Here is a 19,998-nt window from a genome sequence, read left to right as displayed (position 1 = left end):
CACACTGGAGCTCCAGGAGTGTGCAGTGCATTTTGTGGCATAAACCATTTGTGAAATTGATGGCTGTGTTCTCGTTTGTTTATAAGCTGCGTGCTAGCTAGGTCAGATAGGGTGTATCTATGGGAGAGCTAGCTAATCACTCCCAACGGCCGATGATTTGATGGCTGAGAAAGCCCTCAGTTGCTCTTCTTCCAAGAGACAACTGCAGAGATAGAATCTTGTCCTGACCACAGCACCAGGCACAGGGGACTGTGGTTTTCAGTGACTGGGGATATTAAGGGGCCACTGTGTGTTGTCCCCTTTAACATGAACACTCCTGCCTTGGAGTGTCTCAGCAGTTATTTTTTAGGATTGTTTTGGCTAATATTCTAATTGTCAATGCTCAATTACTCCAGGGCAACTTTGTCGATTTTTCCTTTCTTATTGGGAGATCAGTCTGGCTCATTTGTGAATGGATTTTTAAGAAAGGAAAAGGTGAGTCTGACACCTGGAAAGAGAAGAGGAGTTGGCAGGTGTAAAGGTGTGTGTGTGTATGTGTGTAGTTCTCTGAGCATCATTTTCCCCGTCGAAAGGCTGGGCGGTGTGGGACCATCTCTGAGCTAGCCATCCTTGGTCCTTTGTGTGCCAGTATTTCAACCACACTCCTGTCATAGTTGGCATTGTTATCCCATCCAGCAAATTAAGTTGCCTCTCCAAAACCAAATCTGGGTCTGTTTTCCACTTAACCAAAATCCACTGCCTTATTGTTTCATGCCCTGACTCCAACTCTCTCTCCCAGCTATAATTTTTGTTTCTGGTCCTTTCTTGGTGACGAATATGCATGCTACTCTGTCACATGCAACCTGGCTTCTCACTTGGCTTGTACAGGGCTCTCCATTGATTTGGACAAACCCTGAAAGCCTCAGGTGACGATCACCTGGCTTCAACCCCCAAACTCACTCAGTCCACATCCTCCCTCCACATGGAAAAAGAAAGTGCGTTTGACAGTTGTAAGACTTGTACAAGATGGGAAATATTGACGCTCCTTAGTAATAAGACCAAAGCACTTACTGAGTGAGGGGAGATAATCATGGATTTAACCGTTACTTTTTTTTAGATTTATTTTTAATATATTTATTTTTATTGAAGTATACTTGATTTACAATGTTTCAGGTGTACAGCAAAGTGATTCAGTTATACATATAACTATATTATATACATATAATATAACTATATATATATATTCTTTTCCAGTTTCTTTTCCGTTATAGGTTGTTACAAGATATTGAATATAGTCCCCTGTGCTATACAGTAGGTCCTTGTTGTTTATTTATTTTATACTTAGCGTGTAGCGTGTACCTGTTAATCCCAAACTCCTAATTTATCCCTCCCCACCTTTCCCCTTTGGTAACCGTAAATTTGTTTTCTATGTCCGTGAGTCTATTTCTGTTTTGTAAATAAGTTCCTTTGTATCATCTTTTTAGATTCCGCATATAAGTGATATCATATGGTATTTGTCCTTCTCTTTCTGACTTACTTCACTTAGTATGATAATCTCTAGGTCCATCCATGTTGCTGCAGATGGCATTATTTCATTCTTTTTTATGGCTGAGTAATATTCCATTGTATATATGTACCACATCTTCTTTATCAAGTCCTCTGTCGATGGACATTTAGGTTGCTTCCATGTCTTTAACAATTACTTATCGAAGTCCTCCTACATAAAGAGAACTAAAGTAGGTTCTGTGGGAGATGTAAGCCATGGGTCCTCCCTTGATATTGACAGTCAAGTCAGAAAGACAAGACATAAGGGTGATGGCAGCTACTGCTGGTACAAGGGATCCAAGTCCAAAGAGAGAACCTTGCTGGCTCAAAGCCACTCAGAGCAGTGAGAGGACAGGAGATAGAAACAAATTCTGCTGACCCTGGGCGCAGGACTCTCAGCGCTCTGTCAGAGGCAGGAGAGTGCCTCCAAGGTGCTGCTAGTGTGAAAGCCACCACGTGCACGGTGGGCTTCCAAATTCAGCAGAAGCATGTACTTCAACCATGTTCTAGTTCAGATCATTTTCTGCACTTGTCTTCAATCAAATTAAAATATCAATTACTGACCTACTTCCTCCCTCCACTTATTTTTGTTAGATCTCTTGATTTCAGAACAGCCCTTACCCCTTATCTGGGACTCAAGCAAAACAAAACAAAACAAAAACAATCCTGTAATCCTGCATGTACGTCTTATGACGCTTTCAGTTGCAAGCAGTAGAGACCTGACTCGAAGAAGCTTTGCAGCAGTGTAATGATTTACGTAATAGGAAGTGCAAGTTCAGGCGGCTCCAGAGGTGGTTGGTTGTTCTAGTGGTTCAATCACATCCTCACAGTTCCAGGTTCTTTCTCTGTTTCTGTTGTGCTGCCTTGAGCATCAGCTCCCTCCTAGCATCATAGTGACCGTCCATCCTGGTTTGTTGGGAAAACCCAGTTTATGCCTTTTGCCCTGACATAATCAGTAACAGCAACCCCTTTCATCCTCAGTAGTGTCCCTGTTTAGATGATCAACTGTATGGTCACCTGCATCGTGTTCTTGCTGCCAGTTGCAACTATGGTTACATTGTCTTCACGTCCATTGGGAGAGGGTGGTATTCTCTCCTGGAACGGTAAGAACTTACCCATAAAGCCTCCAGCAAATCTCTCCTCTCATCTGTTTGGTCCAAGTTATAGCAGGAGGGATGCAATTAGCCTCAGATCAAACAGACCCCACCCTAAAGTTAGGATCAAATTTAAGGTACATGATTTCATAGGAGAGGGATGGATACCTGAACAGCATTAGGTTTCTATCAGGAAAGAGGAATGGAGAATGCAGAATGGAGCAGCCACAAGCAATGCCCTTTATAATAAGCCTCCTTCTTACTCTTAACAATTTACCCAAATCCTCTGAAATCAAATGTCCTTCTGATTGAGACTAGACGGAGGTACAACTGGACTATGAGAGACTCCAATGCCTGGCAGGGACGGTACCTCATTACTCTGTGTGTTGTAGCATGTAGCTTATTACTGTAAAGTACTAGCTGTTTGAGATATGCTTGTCGATTGCCTAACTGAAGGACCACTCACAAACCCTTTGATTCACTCTTTGCTAAAATTATCAGAGATTTCACATGGACTCTACTATGGTCTTTGGATAAAATCAGGGCCTAAGAAATTACATATGACATCTCTGAATGAAGAATACTGAAGCCCCCATGCTGACCACATTAGAAGTCTCTGTTCTATCAAAATAGTCAAAACCTTTCCCTTACCCTGTGGCTCTGTATATTCCTTAGGTTAAAATGTCATTGCAGCTGGACTGTCTCTCTCAATGCTCTCCATCCTCTTTCCCAGAGCCTGGGTTGGATTTCAATCCTTTGTGATTTAATTACCCCTTGCATTTTTTACCAGTATTTGTCCCTTTTGCATTGTGACTATGTTTTCAAATGCCTGCCTCATTCAATCACTTAATCATCCAGTAAATATTCTTGACCAGAAAAAAATTTTTTAAAGCGTTTCAATTTTAAATACATTATTCAACTTCAGTAAAATATAGACCCCTTAAGAATTTCTTTTAAGCAGTGGACCCTTTCCCCCAGTCACATTCATACCCATGAGCATTAACTGACATCAACAACTTCATGGCTTCCAGGAACTCCTACAGAAATCCTCAACAGTGTTCATGCAGATCAGATCAAATCATGTTGGCACGGCCCAGGGTGATGGGCTCAGCCATCAACTCAAGTCACGTGTGTCTTCTGCGGAGCTCATCAACACCCACTGCTTCGACCAACACCCAGAGCCCAGTAACTCCCAAATCTAGGTCTGCAGTTTAGATTTTGAACTCCAGACCTGCTCTTGCAAATGCCTATTGGACTTCTCTATGTGGCTACCCAACAAGTACTTCCAACTCAAGATGTCCTAACCAGAGCTCCCTGGAGCGCACACTGACGGTGCTTCACCCCCCTCCCTGGGATGCTACCATTTTAACGTGCTCCACAGACGTCCAGCTGCCAGTATCTTCTCCCTGTACCTGAGAAGGACTCGCTGCCTATGCTGGGTGGCAGGTCAAAAGTGCCAGAAACTCAGCACCCCCTGGGCCCTTAACCAGCTTCCTCACCTCTTGATGGAACAATTCTGAAGTGAGTGTTTTTCATCATGTCCAAGAGTTTGCCTGTGGGATTAAGCTCCAGCTGCCCATGGTAGAAATTGGCCTTGATAACATCCCCCCTATTGGCTGCCGCCCCTCTCTCTCCCTTCTCTACTCCCCTACCAGTGTTTCCTTCACTTTCACATTCAGGATCCGCTTCTGGGGGACCCTACAGCATTCATCATCTCCAGCCCCAAATCTGCTTCTCTTCCTAAGGACCTCTATCTCAGTGATCACACCCTCACCCACTGTGTCACCCAATTCAGAAAGTCAGGCGTGAGTTACTCCAACTCCTCCTGTTTCCTCCAGCACTAAGTCCTGTTGATTCTGTATCCCGAGTATCACTTGACTCAAGTTCTGATCCTTCATCTCTGCTGGCACTGCCTTGACTCAAACTCCGATCATGGCCACGGTCTCTCTCACCTGGTCTCCCTGCTGCCAATCTCACCCCCCTCCATTCAGCCCTTCACACCCAACACCAGAGTGAGCATTCCTCAACCCAAATCTTTCCTGGTCACTCCCTTGCTTAAAGTCCTTCAATGGCTCCCCATTGACTACAAGAAAAAGCTCCTTTACAGGACAGACTAGGGACCTCAACTGACCCCTAGCTTCCTCCACCCCGCTTTGCTGCTGTTCTCCACAGCCCCTGCTCCAGCCTCACAGAGTATTTGCAGCCTCCAGAACGTGCTTTGCATCCGAGCTTTGGTGCCTGCTGTTCACTTGTAATGACTTTTTCTTACTTTGAAAAACTCCCATTCATCTCTCACTGCTCTGCTCTTATCACCATCTCTATGCCATCTTTCCTGACTGCCCTGCTCCATGCCGCTCCCTATGCCTTCCCCCACAGTGACGGGCCCACTCCTTCGGGGTTCGCCTAGCCTGTTTTATAACTCCTCATGTACATATAGTGTCACCTTGTATTATTAATAGTTTATTTACTGGCCTATGAGCTCCTTGAGGTCAGCAACATATGTTGACCATCTCTGTCACCGCAGTCCTTAGCTCAGTGACTGGCATACAGCAGACGCTTCATAGATGTTTATTGGACACGTGAATGAATCACTCGTCTGGCAAGTATGTGAAAACTAGATTATTAATAGATGCTGTATTAGAGAAGCAGGATATAGATCAAGAATCAGATCTGAAATGGGAACGTTCCTGAGTCCCTATTTAAAATCACCAAATATTTGAATTATAGATCTCAAAAATCACCCTGATCAACCCTGAAAGATTTTTTTGGTTCTTTCCTGCTGTTTGGGCATGTCCTTTCCTCCCTCCAGTTTCTGTATGAATGCAGTTCTTCCATATTAATGTCCTATTTCTGTCCCCAAACATCTCCTCCCCCCAATCCAGACCCTCCCTTATGGACTCCTCTTTTCCCCTTCTCTCTGCAAGGGCAGCCACAGTGAAAATACAGAGGGGTGCCACTGCACATTTCTCTGGAAATGGGGGCCATGATGCCTGTTTATTATGCATTAATCTGAATCAATATAGTCCTTCCTGAAAACACAAGCACCTCAAAGGGCAGCAAATATGAATCACAACTGCCAGTGAGGATCAAACATTAACCCAGGGCTGTGATGAGGCCAACAAAAGAAATAGGCTAGTAATTGCCTTCCAGGATATCAGTCCCTACCTTATACACACATACCCCCTCAACACACACAAAACCTTTATGGATCTTTCATCCATGAACTTGCCCGATTATAATTGGCCAGCTGTGTCTTTAGTTGTATTCAGGCTAGGTCCTGGCAACCGAGACCTCACATACCTGACCCAAAGACTCAGTTCTGAGATCTATAGAGGAAGTCTTTGGTTTCTGAAATGGTTGAAGACGAATTCGCAGACAAATATTTCCACAGGTATCATTAATGACTTGGAGCTGATTTAAAACTCCCAGAGCCTGACTGAAACAAGTAGGAACTGGTACTTTTTGTTGATATTCACTTCTATCAATTCTTAAACTTGCATTGTGTGTCTTTCTGCCCTTAAGTCGACTGGGTACTCCTTAGTTCAACTCTTTTTTTTCAAAAGAGGAAATTCAGTATCAAGGAATGGTACCATCAGGGCTGACTTCTCCCTTAGGACCAGTAGGCACGGTGCCTGAGGCCCAAAATACTTTTCAGGGCCTCAGGGAAATGTTTTCATTTCTTTTAAGATCAGAAGAAAATGTGATCTTTTAGGTCGAAGAAGTTGTTTTAATATATAATATTAATTCATTCGTCTTCACACCAATGCAGTCGTAAAATGTAATTTTTACTTTTTTTTCTATGGAGGAAAGAGTCCACAAGGCAAAGGGCCCACGAAAGGTATAACATGGCCCTGGTTTCTACCACATTATGCTTGCAACGCGACAAGGTTAGAGTAGAACCTTTCAAACACAAGTTCAGGTTCCCATACTAATCATGAACTTGCCAGACTGCTCTCTATGTACTGTACCCTGTGACCACCCCAAATTCTACAAGAGGGAACTCATAGCCACTACTCATGTGAGTGTTGAAACTCAAGGAGGTTTGAACACGCAAAGGACAGCTAGATTCAGACTGCTCTCAGCTCTGATTCAAGTAATTTCTTCTCTGCCCTTCTCTCTCAAATATCTGCATCCTGTTTTGATTACCAGAAAAAAAAAATCTTTTCACCTTTCGGGATTAATTAAACCAGTGGAGTTGCTTCCTTTGCCCTCTTAAAACATTTATAGGATTTAGGTTTTTTTACTTTGTTTTAAAATGATCAATACTACTGCTGACACCTATGATTTATTTACTGGTTAGCGACCACATAGTCATCATCTGTGTAACGCCAGTTCTTAGCCCAGTGTCTGGCAAACACTAGGTGCTTAATAAATGTTAGAATAACAGATGAATCACCTTTCAGGCAAGTATGCGGAAATGAGATTATGTCTGTAGGCTAATTTTGTCTTTAATCATCTCACACCTTGTGAGAAGGATCTCCGACCTGTATCACAATTGGCATTTCAGGAGGTGGTCGCTGGGCCCTCACCACCTCTGCCGCCTCCATCCACCAGCCACTTCCTCCCTCCTGGGCTATGTTCTCTCTCCTCTGCATCCTGGGGTCTGAAATGGTCCCCAGCCCGCCGGGAGGCAGCAGGGTCCCCGCTCCGCCGGCTCTCCCCGGCGTCGGCCCCGCCCCCCGCGCCCCGGCACCCCTTCCTCCCGCCACCCCGTGCCTCCGACAGCCACGCCCTCCCCGTGGGCGAGATCACCTGTCCCTCCTCCGCCGCCGCCTCCTCGGGTACCCTTTCGCCCCCCTCCTGCTCCCCCTCCTCCGCCACCTCCCCCAAGCCCTCCCCTTCCCCGCCTCCTCCCACCCCTCGGTGTATATAGTAAAGGCCGGGCGCCGCACGCAGACACACTCGTCTGGACACAGGCGCACACACGCTCACGCACGACCGGCAGCAGCGGCGGCGACAGCAGCTCGGTGACAGCGGCGACGGCAGCTCCCACCGCTGCGCACCCCCTTCAGGCGGCCGGCGGCGAGGCCAGACCGGAGAGTTCCCGCACCCGCGACCACCCCTTGGCTTCCTGGAGGCGGCGGCCGCGATTGCAAGGTAGCGGCCGCGACGCCCCCGTGCGGGCCGGGGTACCCCCCCCGTGCCCTCCCCGCACGGACCTGCCACCGGGACGCAGGGGGCGCGCCGGGCTGGGCGCGCCTGGCGGGGCCCGGCGCCCGGGGAGGGGCCTGCTCCCGGAGGCAGGACGGCGCCCGGAGGCCGGGGCCAGCGGGGAGGGCCGGGCGGGGGCGGGGACGCGAGCCGAGGCCGCCACCCGCGCGGCGTCCCCGGGCCCCGCTCCTGCTCCCGGCGCCGCGCACTGGCCGGCGGGGCCGGGGCCGGCCGGGGAGGCGGCGCCGGGCGGCGGGGCGGGGGCCCCGAAGTGGGTTTCGGGCCGACACCGGCGCTGGCACCGGGCGCAGAGGGCGACGCGCGGCGGACTCCGCGCCCGGGCATCGCACCGGGCCGCCTTAGGCTCTGCCGCTCTGCCCCGGCCCGGAAAACGCGGCGCCTTCCAGGCCCTTCGAAAGATGGATTCTGTTGACGTATCTGGCGGCCCTGGCGAGCCGGGTGGAAAGTTGGGTTTTGCCAGATCTCACTGGGCTCGTCTTTGTGACGCTTGGCCAGCCCCGCATCCTCCCGGAGCTGGGTGAGTGTGCGTCGGCGCCCCGCGAGCCTTCGTGCCCCCCAATGCCCAGACCCGGGGTGGCCGCACCATCTCGGGCTTTCTGCCATGTTAGGCACCGAGCAGCCTTCTCGCTGCATTTTTGCGTGCGTTTCAGCGGTGCCTTGTGCTGCGGAGGGAGTTCTTGCCTTCCTCCGCGTTGGCTTTTTCGGGGTTGGGGTTATGCTCTGTGTGTTTGCTTGTTTGCCGTTTAAAGCCCGACTATTGTTCAGGATAAGCTCCGCCTGGGTGGGGAAATGGCATCCCACCACAGTTGCTGGCGAGGGGGTAGAAATGTTGCCAAACAGCTGCTGCTTTGTTTTTCCCTGTCAGAAGTCCCTGGAGTAGGTTTGGGGCACGACGGATGGATGCAGAGCGGGATGGGGCACGGAAGAAGAAGGTGGCTGTGGAGGAGCGAATTGTCACCCACCCCAAGGCACGCAGTCAGCTTCCCTCTCTGCCTGCCAAACTTTTATGAATATTCCTTTTGTGATGGGGGAAGCTTAATGAATTCAGCCCAGTTTTCCAGGGAAAAGCAACCCGGCTTTAACAATGGTTTGAGAACTTAATCAATGAGAAAGGCAGGGGGAGGAGGAGGAGACGCTGACACCGTATCGGGGATGTGGCTGCTTCTTACAGAGTCAGGTAGGGGAGAGGTGGGCAGGGCAGGGCGCAGCGCCTGGGTGGCCGCGTTGCCGGAACTGTCAGCATCTTTTACCTGTGCCCGCTGGAGCCACCCACCGTCGTAACCCACCTCACGGTCTACCCAGAACTCGGTGACGGGGCTTGAGGGGCCGTTCGCGGCGGTGCGGGGGCGGCCCCCCTCATCTGGCGTTTTTAAGGATGTGTAAATATTTTGCTGAGGATAAGTGACATCAACAGAATGATATTCCGCAGAGCCCGGGTGTGCAGCGATGATAAATAGATACGGCCAAACAAAGTTTTGATAACCGCGGATTCTCAGGCTGGCTCTGTTTCATTTGGGTCTTTGTTTTTGTTGGTTTAGCATTATCTCTCATCCTCTAGTGTGATCCCTTTATTTAGCTGATTCTTGGAAGCTGCTCTTTAGAACAGAGAGAAAAGCAGCCAGCAGGGAGAAAACAATTCTTAGCCTTGCATGCATCGGGCAAGGTTTTGTGTGCTTTTCCCAAGGAATCTCCCACCGTTTTCTAGACGTCTCTCTTCCTCCTTTTGCGTCATCAGAATCGTTTGTTGATTGACCAAGAGACTTTTGATAACTTTGAAAATGTGTTGTGATATGCCTTTGTTACAGTAGAGGGGTGGCAGCATGGGAGGAGGGCAGTGGGGAGGCTAGTGAGTGGCAGCCGCTCACCCGAGCAGCATTATGCCCCTACCCACTGTTTTGTCCTCGGTGTTTTCTTCTCAAAGGGGAACACAGGGAGCTGTGCTACTTTCTGAAGGCGGGGTGGCTGGAAGGCTATAAACCCGGTGGCATCCCCATTTCTCTGCCCCTTGGAAGCCCAGAGAAGCCACCTACCCCCCACCCCACACACAATATCCTGTGAATGGGCGCTTCCGCCTCATCCTGACAGATGCCCACTAGAGACATCGACAAGGTGGCCGGGCACCACGAGCCAAGTCAGACTGGATCTTGGGGTACTGGCTGCTTTGGCACCAGCCCATAGTACCATTCAGCCAGCCAGGGAGGTCCTTTATCAGGCAAAGAAGCCCCAGACCTCCAGAGGTGAGTTTTGGCCCAGGAAAATCTGCCCATCTGAGGAACAAATGAGAAAACAGCTTTCCAGGTGATGCCAGTTGCCAGTATGAGAACTTGGTTGATGGGCATTTGGTCAAGAACTGTAAAATAAATGAAAAGTCTTGTAGCCAGAAAGCAGAGCCACCAAGACAGGACCACTGAAATGGAAAAAAAAAAAAAGAAAGAAAGAAAGAAAGAAAAAAGCTGGAAGGTGTGTGACGAGGTGTTGCTGGAAGCGCTATAGCACCAGAAGACCAATATAGCCCTAGCTATAATGACCTGAAAACTAGATAGGACGGGTCTCCCCAGAACCATTTGACCCAGAATGGAGGTATTCTGTACGTGGAGACATCCACACACAGTGTGCTCTGAATCTACAGTAAGAAAATAGCAAGTGTCTATTCTCTGGCTCCTTCTGTAACCTTAGATTCAGGGAAGGAGGGTAGTGGAGGGAAATAAGTCGAGAAGGAAATTAACATTTGTTGTTGCCCTCTGTCTGCCAGACACTTTACATGTGGGAAACCATGATGTAACAGAGGCATTATTTTACAGATAAGGAATCTGAGGCTCAGAGAAATTTCCAGTTGAGTGTCTGATTCCAGACTTTGGTGGTTATGACTTAAAGGGGCAACATGTTCCTCTACCCTTCCCCCAAGTCTCTTATTTATTTCTCCCAGAGACCGGAGTCCTCAGCCCCTACCAAATATAGTACCTAACTGGGGGAGGGGGGCACCAGTGAGGCAGCCCAGCCACCCAGGGTACATGCTTATGTGCCAAGTAGATAGACCCCAAATAGTCCTTAACCATTTCAGATGGAAAGACTGTGCCTTTTCATCTTGGAATTCCCAACACCCAACCACCATTGCTTAATGAATGAGAGTTGAGTGACTAAATGATGGAACTGATGGAGTGAATGGTGGTGGGAGGGAGCTGTAAGTTATTATCAAGGGAGACCAGCAGGGAGAAATCCAGAGATTTGTGTTTGGTTGGGGTCTCGGAGCGCCTGGTGTCATGCTGCAGCTCTAGCCCTGGGTAGTTCCAAGCCGACGAGCCCATGTGAGAAGAGCAGTAACATTCCCATCTTATACATGAGGAAACTGAGGATGAGACAGATTAAGTAATTAGCCATGGTGGGCCCAGAGGGTAGGTAAGGTATTTCTGACTCAACCGTCTCAAATAAACTCTAAATAAAAATAAGGTGGGTTCTTGCTCTGCAACTGCACCATCAAAGCAAGTCTTTTAGCCCCCTTCCAACCAGATGGTGGCCTTTAACCCCCTAGAAATTCTGGGGCCGCTGGGCGAGCCAGGATTTGAATCCACATATGAGGTGTTTCTGACTCTGCTGCCTCCATGATCAGAATGTGAGGGGGACCTCAGAGAATGAGGCTCTTGAGGAAGGGGAAAGATGGCTAATTGCACTCTCCCGTGCACAAAAGCCTGTGTGGGACCCTGAATTAAGCTTGATTTGGGGATCAGGGTGACATCCTTGCTGTAGACTTGGCAGCACTCGTCTTTGGAGAATGCCTCTGATTACCACTTCTCCCTCCCACCTGACCGTCTGCCCGGACGCCCATCATTTCATTCTTTCCAGACTCAAGGCGTCTCCTTTGTGGCTCGCAATTTCTGATCAGCCTTTCAAGGCTACCGCTCTCCTGTGTTCTGATGGCAGCTGCTGAGGAGGTGATTTGGGTGGCCACGTTAGTACTTCTGGATTTCGCACATGACCCTCCTTCTCTCTCCAGCCAAGAACACTCATAGGAACACACATGCACGCGCAGACACAGGCGCACGTAATTTGATCATGTTTCTGTATCTGCTTCACCAAATTAGATTGCAAACCCAGAATTGTTATTGAAAGAACATACGTGACTTTGGTGATCTTCTGTCCCAGCCCCTGCCTTAAACAGATCCGAAGAGCTAAGATACAGGCTGCTCAAGCAGCAGATGCCTTAAGTAATGATTATACTCGCTGGCCTTGCCACCTCTGTGAGGGCGGCCCCCCACCTTGTCGGCATGGGCCCTGGGCCTTTCGTAAGAGCCCATTTTAATCTCCACTTAGAGGTAGGGCTGGGCTCCTACAACATCCCAATCCTTGCGGTTCCCATTTCTGCTGTAATTCTTATCGCCCATCCTGCTCACACGTCACTGTTCTTCCCACAGCTTTTTGAGTCTTTCAGCCCAGCACTGTCTAATAGAACTTTCTATGATGACGGAAATATTCTATACCTGTACCATCCCATATAGTAGCCACTAGTCACATGCGGCTTTTCAGCAGGTGAAAGGTGGCTAGTCCAAAGCAGGGTATGCTATGACGATAACGTACGCACGGGATTTCTAAGACTTAGTACAAAGAAAGAATGCAAAATAGCTCATTAATAATTTTTATATTGATTACGTGTTAAAATGATAATATTTTGAATATATTTGTTAAATAAGCTAGTGTTAAAATTAATGTCACCTGTTCCTTTTAATCTTTTTAATGTGCCCACTAGAAACTTTAAAATTACATACGTATTTCTATTAGGCAGCTCTGCTCTATCAGCCTGTGCCTTCAGCCTCATAGCACCTCCAGAAGTTTTGGGGGGCATAAACGCCCTCCATCCCCATGGCAGGTGGGAGGCATGGGACTGACTCAAGAGCCACAACAGTCTGGCATCAGGCAACTTTGATTATCAGTAGCTAAGGTGCCATTTTGGGGGTCCCCATCAAGCCTACCCATGAGCATGTTTGCTCAGTCACCTTCCATGAGGAATGTGGGCTCCTGAAACTGAATGGAGATGAGAGAGCAAGACAGGGGTAGGGTGGGCAGGGCTGGCCGTCCTTTCCTCCACCCCAGCCCACCCCAGGCCAGTGTCCTTGCCCACTGGAGAGCTGTCTCCCTCCTGAGCGACTGATTTCCTTGACACCTGCTCTAATAATATCCTTCCCGGGGATGTGTGTTTGGAGAATAGTGTCCCAAGTAGACATCCTTGTGCTGCGAGCGGGTTATTTGGGTCCGGGGCCAGTCGTAAAGAAGAGAAAGGAAAAGAGGGGGACGCACATAGTCATTTCCTGACAGCTTGATGAAAGCAAGAGCCAGGGAATAAATGCAGTTTCTGCGAGAGAGACAGGATGAACACCAGGAAGGCCAGTTTTACACACACGTGGTGCCACCGATGAGGAGCCCTGAGCAAGGGGCAGTTCAGGAGGGTGGGGGAGGGCTCACAGCAGGCACTGTGGTCTTCCTGGGCCCTACTCTGGGCCCTGGGCATGGCCCGAGGAAACAGAAAGAGCTGGAATAATGAACTTGGGGCTTCGGTGATTTATAGGTCAGGCGCCTGTGGCTCTGGCTCCTGAGGGGGCTGCCCCCACAGGGGACCCTTGGCTGACCTCCTTGAGCTCCTCGGAAGGAGCTGGTTTTGTTTCCCATGGCAGAAGCAGACTGTTTACTGGAGCACAGGAAGAATCCGACATTCTGGCGAAAAATAATTCATTAACAGCCAGGGTATTACCAGTTCCCTGGAAAAGCTCCTCCAGCTGCACTGTAGCAACTGTTCTTTCTCAGCAGCGGAATTGGGCCTCACTGGCAGCCAAGGCTGGGTATGCTTGGGTGTTTTTGTCGTTGCTGTTATTTTTGCCTTTGTGTGTATGCCCACTTTGGCCTTATAATTCAGGGAAAGGAACGGTGGCCTGGAAGGGTCGAAATGCTATAGCTGTCAGCCATTCTTTCCTCCACGGTTTTAGCCTGGAAGCCCTAGGCCAGCTCTAGGAACACGCTTTTTTTCCTGCCCGAAGCCCAACCTCATGCTGGGGACACCGCACAGCCACACAGAATGTTCTAGAACTAAAGGAATTTTAGAGACTCTCAGCACCTGCTCTTAAGACTTTATGGAAATAATTGGCTGAAGGACTCCCACACCCACCTCACACACGCACGCACGCACACACACACACACACGCACGCGCACACACGCACACACACGCACGCGCGCGCACACACACACACACACGCACGCGCGCACACACACACACACGCACGCACGCGCGCGCGCACACACACACACACGCACGCGCGCGCACACACACACACACACACACACACACTCACACACACACAGTGGGGCCACAAAGTAGGTGATTCATCATCCCAGTTTTGACGGTATTTGGAAAGCCAGGCAGGCATAACCAACAGAATGGGCTGCATGTTTTGTTCACTAAAGAATGATTGAATCTATAGTAAATAAAATAGAATGATTCAGAAAGCTTTTTATGCTCTGGAAAAATTTGCTTAAAAAAAGGGGGGCTTTGTCTGCTTGTTTGCTTTTTAATGCCTCATGCTCAGAAATGTGTACCCAGCTAGCAAGAAATGGGAAAGAATGGCATTTCCTTGGTTTAGTTTTTTAAAACACTAATTGCAGGTTAAGTAAGATGCAGTGTATTGATTTTGGTTTTGTATGGAACGTAACTAGATAATCATTTTATTTTATGAGATATTAATTTCCATCCATTTAGACTAATGAAATATGCATTTAAAATGCACCCTGCCTAGCTCCACCATCATCACAGTGTTTCTTTAATGTTCCCAGATTCAGATTGAGAACCTGTTTCATCTATTTGGAAAGGAGTAAATATGTCCTTAGTAAACATATATGTAAGCCAACCTTAGATTTCAAGGAAAATGGGATTTTTCTCCTTTGATGACTGCCAAAGATACAAATATTGCAGGCCAAGCGTATTTGCCTTTATCTAGAGCACAGCCTCTCCACCTTGGCCCTGTCGGCATTTTAGGCCCGGTCGCTCTGCTGCGGGGCTGCCGTGCCCTGCAGGCTGTTTAACAGCATCCCTGGCTTCCAGCCACCGGATGCCAGAAGTGTTGCCCCCCTCCCCAGCCCAGCGGTGACAGCCAGAAATGTCTCCAGATCTTCTTGCCAAATGTCCCCTCTGGGGCAAAATGGACCCTGGTTGAGAACCACTGGTCTAGACCAAGATTTAATAGATAGTTTGTGGCTTTTGGAAATCTTCAGTTTGAAATAATAAAAGACACAATTTCCCCCTCTGACTTATATGTACAGTTCATGGGGGTGATTAATTAACAGTTGGAAGTAGGTCATGTGCCTGATTTAATTTTAAAGTGGGTGGAAGGGTCTATAAGATTATATAAGAGATTATACAGAGATTTTTTTTTTAAGTCAGGTGATCAAATAAGTCATAGGTAATTGGGGGGCACATTGTAACAACTAACAGCTTCTCTGTTTCTTCATGAAGAGAACAGGTTTATTTCTCCCTGATTTCTTTTTCATATGCACCTGATTCCAGGCATGCCTTCAAAGCCACCAGGCATCTTCCTCTACCCCACCCCCTCCCCACTGTCATTTCTCCTGTAGCATCTTAAGCCTGAGCCAATTAATTTAGCCCTTTAGTGTACTTGGGAGAGCGCTGCTCATAACACTGTAATAGACTCATTTCAGATCGTAGCAGCGCTTTACCCACCACTAATTTCTGTGTTTTCCAGTACTGTTGAGAGAGAAAGTCAGTGGTGAGGAGATGGAGCATTTTCCAAAATTATTGGACATTCAAATTCAGGTGGGCCTCACCACCCCTCCTGGTTTTTCCCCCTCTTACACACATTTATTTCCCTGCAGCAGTTCTGCTTGGGAAAGAGAATGGCAACAGGGCTCCTTCAGCCAGCTCGGTCCTGGTAATGCCTGCCGTCAACAGTAACAGATGGAATGCTGCCGGGGGATGAGGCCATCTTCTTACTGGTGGTCCCTGGAAAGGCTAGAAGGGGGGAGTGGTCATGCCTTCACGGGGAAGGTGTCATGGGGTTGAACCATTCCCTGCCCATCCATGGAAATGGGATGGGCGCTTGGGGGACAGAGAGAGAACAGAGAGGTGGATTGCTCTTTCCACAGGACAGTGTCCCAGGACCAACCCTGCCCTGACAGCCTTTGGAGGGGGATGGGTGTTTGTGGGTGCTCAGGGGTATGGCCAGGTGCTCAGTGCAGACATCACTGGGGGCCACTTCATTTTGCAGCCAGCCAAGGCAGGCCGACCTTTTCCAAAGAGTGTCTGAAGGAGTTCCGAGTGTCGATTGTAGAGGGATTCCATTGCAGGCTTAGCCAGTGAGGAAAGGTGGAAAGGTGAGCATGGAGGGGTTGGTCAAGCCAGCAGTTAGACCTTCATTGGTGAGTTCTAGCCTCCCTTGAAGAGTAGTTTGACTCTTCCTTGTCAGCGTGAAGGAAGAGGCAGTGAGCTGGCAGACATCCACCAAGTGCTGGGTCCAGGCAGATAAATAATTGATTTGCAGCACGTGACTCTTGGTCATTCTGAATTGCCCAGCCCTTGCAGGCTAGGATTTGGGTGATGGCTGCAACAGTGGGAGAGGAAGCAGGATCATAAATCTGGGCTTTGGAGGCCAGTTTCATGGTGCAGAGCCCACTGGGGCCACCACTGTGTGCTGCAGAAGCCAACAGACAGGTCCGAGTGGTATGTTGTTCCTCAAAATAATGGCAATGGAAATGGCTGTGAAAAACATTTAGACCCTTGTCATAAAAATGCAAACAGTCTTCCTGCTATAGGGAAAAGCTAAATAAACTCTATTGCAGCTGTATTAAGTAGAAACAGATTTGAAAATCGGGTGTTTTTTTTTTTTTCCTGAGACACTTATTTATAGCAGGTTGGGCAAAGGCTGCCACTATCTTTCGCGACTCCGGAAGAGTGTTTTCCAGATGGTCCTTGCTGTTTTTCTCTTTATTAAGCTTAGCTGAACACAGCCTCACTTGGAAAGGTTCAGAGAAACTGGTGTTATTTTTTTCAGATTACAGTGGCCATTGATTGGCCAACAAATCAATGGATGGGAATGGATTGAGCCTGTGCCTATGAATTTCCTTTTGCATTTAAAAGTAAGAAAAATGTCAAGGAAAGCTCAAAATAGAGGCGCTATTTCGACTGTGTACATCGAAGCTTTGAAAACCATTCAGGACTGCATTTTCTATTAATTTACATTTGCAGTTTTTTCTAAAATAATGCCCTCCTCTTTGCTAAAACTCTGCAATGTTACCGTTTCCTTTCCAACATCTAAACAATGTCCAGATACATTTCAGATTGAGCAATTAGCTCTGGCTGCAATTTCCTTTTATGAAAAAAAGAAATCACTAACCCGCTAGACTAAATATGAAATTATTGAATGTGAAAATATCAATATTTGTTCTAGGATCCTTTGTGGCTTATCACTTGCATTTTAAGAAGGCTAGAAGAGACTGATTCTGCCTGGCCTTTCCATGTTAGACACACCCACGCCAGAAACCTTAAGCCTTGTTTTTGCTCTTAGGAGCTGGGCAGTTGGATTTGGGGTCATCAAGGCTGGTTCTTACAGCCCAAACTGCACAGGGAACCGTTTTGGAAAGTCACATAAACCAGTGATCCCTACAGACCAGGCTTGAGAACTACCGCCCCATGTGGGACAAAGTTTCTACCCATTCACAGTTAAATGGAAGAAGAGTGAAAATGTACTCAGTCTCTTTTTTAAAGCTAAACCTTTTCCATTGTACAGAACTTCCCTTTATTCTAAAATGGCCTTTCCCACTTTTCTTAGTGTTAAAGTCTCTTTTATGAATGATGACATTTGTAGTTTAACATCTTTTTTTGACAAAGTCAGAAATTGTCCAACTCATGTTGGAGCCTCCTTTTTTTTTTAATGTTACTCATTCAGAACATTAGAGAGTCTGGGATTCACCCAGGAGGCCTGAGGAGATCAGGAAAGGGAGCCTTTGTTATGATTTCTAAGCCAGAAAAACCAACCTGAGCAAGGGTCCTGCTCCCAGTCCCTTACCTGACTCTTCTGACCCATTACCCACAGAGCTGGCTTTGTCCAGAGTCCATGTGAAAAATGGAAATGCTTCTCCAGAGGAGTTGTTTTCTTTTTTTCTTTTTTTGGCCGCACTGCGCGGCTTGCCGGATTTTAGTTCCATGACCAGGGATCGAACCCGGGCTCCCTGCAGTGGAAGCGCAAAGTCCTAACCACTGGACCACCAGGGAATTCCCTCCAGAGGAGTTTGAAGGGGAAAACTGGCCTCTTGGACATGATGTCTGAGCATGCAGCCTCAATGCTGGCAGCCTGGACCCTTTACCCCTGGCTCCCCATGTCATTTCTGCGGCCAGTTCACACGGGCTCGACCCACCGTCCTCCCCTCCTCAGCCCTGCCCCCCGCTGTCGGGAGCACAGCCTCAGCATGGCTCACCTGGCAGTGTCCTCCGTCTCCTTACTCCTCTGCGCCACTCCTGTCTTGCTCCCCCAGCTGCTCTTCCTCTTGCTAAAGCAACCCTCTAACTTCGTCACTCTAGCTCAAGAGCATTCAGTGACTCCCTATTTCCTAATTAGAATAAAACCCCATATGAAGTACTGTTCCCATTTTCCCAGCCCATTCTCTCCCTCATGACTGCTCTTCAGCACAGAGGATGTCTCCAGGTTGTACAGTTGCTCTTGGCTCTGTGTGTGTGTGTGTGTGTGTGTGTATGTTTTATTGAAGGATAGTTGATTTACAATGTTGTGTTAGTTTCAGGTGTACAGCAAAGTGATTCAGTTGTATATATATATTCTTTTTCAGATTATTTTCCATTATAGATTATTACAAGATATTGAATATAGTTCCCTGTGCTATACAGTATGGCCTTCTTGTTTATCTGTTTTATATACAGTAGTATGTATCTGTTAATCCCAAACTCCTAATTTATCCCTCCTCCCCCTTTCCCCTTTGGTAATCATAAGTTTGTTTCCCATGTCTGTGAGTCTATTTCTGTTTTGTAAATAAGTTCCTTTGTATCATATTTTTAGGTTCCACATATAAGTGATATCTTATGATATTTGTGTTTCTCTGACTTACTTCACTTAGTATGATAATCTCTGGGTCCATCCATGTTGCTGCAAATGACATTATTTCATTCTTTTTTATGGCTAAGTAGTATTCCATTATATATGTATATGTGCGTGCGTGTGTGTGTGTGTGTGTGTATATGCATGACACATCTTTATCCATTCATCTGTCGATGGACATTTAGGCAGTTTTCATGTCCTGGCTATTGGGAACAGGGCTGCTGTGAACACAGGGATGCATGTATGTTTTCAAATTATAGTTTTGTCTGGGTACATGCCCAGGAGTGGGATTACTGAATCATATGGCAACTCTATTTTTAGTTTTTTGAGGAACCTCCATACTGTTCTCCATAGTGGCTGTATCAATTTACATTCCCACCAACAGTGTAGGAGGGTTCCCTTTTCTCCACACCCTCTCCAGCTTTTATTATTTGTAGACTTATTGATGATATCTCGGCTGTGTTTTGTTTGCTTTCTTTATGGGGGGAGGTTTGCAAGAAGGTTACAAGATCTCTCGGGCATCTTTCTAGATGAAGAACACTGAAGCCTTGAGTCTAATGTAATGGACCCTTCCCATGGATTGTGACATTAGTGGTTTAAAAGGAAAAAGGAAAAATCTCCACGCAAAATGAGGCTCTCCAACTTCAAGAATTGTAGCCTTACTACAAGTCTCCTACAGTACTGCTTCTGGATTAGAATGCCCCATTTTTTGACCTGCCAGCAAATGGGCATTGCTTCAGGATGGCACTGCTGGCTTGTCCTGCTGAAAACAGAGCCCCTCACACAAGCTTCGAAATTTGCAGTCAAAACGTAGTGAAAGGAGTCCATCTTAGCCAATGCAGATTGTCCATCCTATTAGAAAATGTCTCCAATGGCTGCTTATAAAATCATAGTAGCAAGAGTATTACCTATTATTTATCAAGCTCCTGCTATAGCCTGGACAGTTGTACCAGGTGATTTACATTTATTATTTTAGTTCCAGCTCCATAACAGCCGTATGAGGTAAGTGGATGTTATGAGCTTTATTTCATAAAGGAGGAATCGGGGGCTCAGAGAGGGTTAGTAACTTACACAAGATCACACAGCTCAAAGGAGGTGGAACTGGGAT

At 47.5% G+C, this 19,998-nt stretch overlaps 1 protein-coding gene and 2 long non-coding RNA genes across 6 annotated transcripts in view; 1 reads left to right on the top strand and 2 right to left on the bottom strand.

Moving 5' to 3' along the window:
* Positions 1 to 19,998, bottom strand: part of LOC309620018 — an 878,206-nt gene that overhangs the window by 308,796 nt on the left and 549,412 nt on the right. The window lies entirely within an intron of this gene.
* The window catches only part of RAI2 (retinoic acid induced 2), a 406,186-nt gene that overhangs the window by 337,740 nt on the left and 48,448 nt on the right, over positions 1 to 19,998 (top strand). For 2 of the 4 annotated variants that reach the window (XM_082375738.1, XM_082375735.1), the window contains exon 1: positions 7,936 to 8,307. The exons of 1 other annotated variant lie outside the window; for it this stretch is intronic. The gene's annotated coding sequence lies outside the window, so the exon portion shown is untranslated. Of the gene's footprint in view, positions 1 to 7,505; positions 7,716 to 7,935; positions 8,308 to 19,998 lie in introns of those variants that run through there. One more of the 4 variants, XM_082375737.1, reaches the window with a different exon arrangement.
* Positions 1 to 19,998, bottom strand: part of LOC309620035 — a 92,902-nt gene that overhangs the window by 53,647 nt on the left and 19,257 nt on the right. The window lies entirely within an intron of this gene.

This window comes from Balaenoptera borealis, assembly GCF_965194805.1.
Source record: "Balaenoptera borealis genome assembly, chromosome: X".
Taxonomy (NCBI): domain Eukaryota; kingdom Metazoa; phylum Chordata; class Mammalia; order Artiodactyla; family Balaenopteridae; genus Balaenoptera; species Balaenoptera borealis.
The sequence above is the reverse complement of the archived record's forward strand: the minus strand, read 5'-3'. Positions and strand labels throughout refer to the sequence as shown.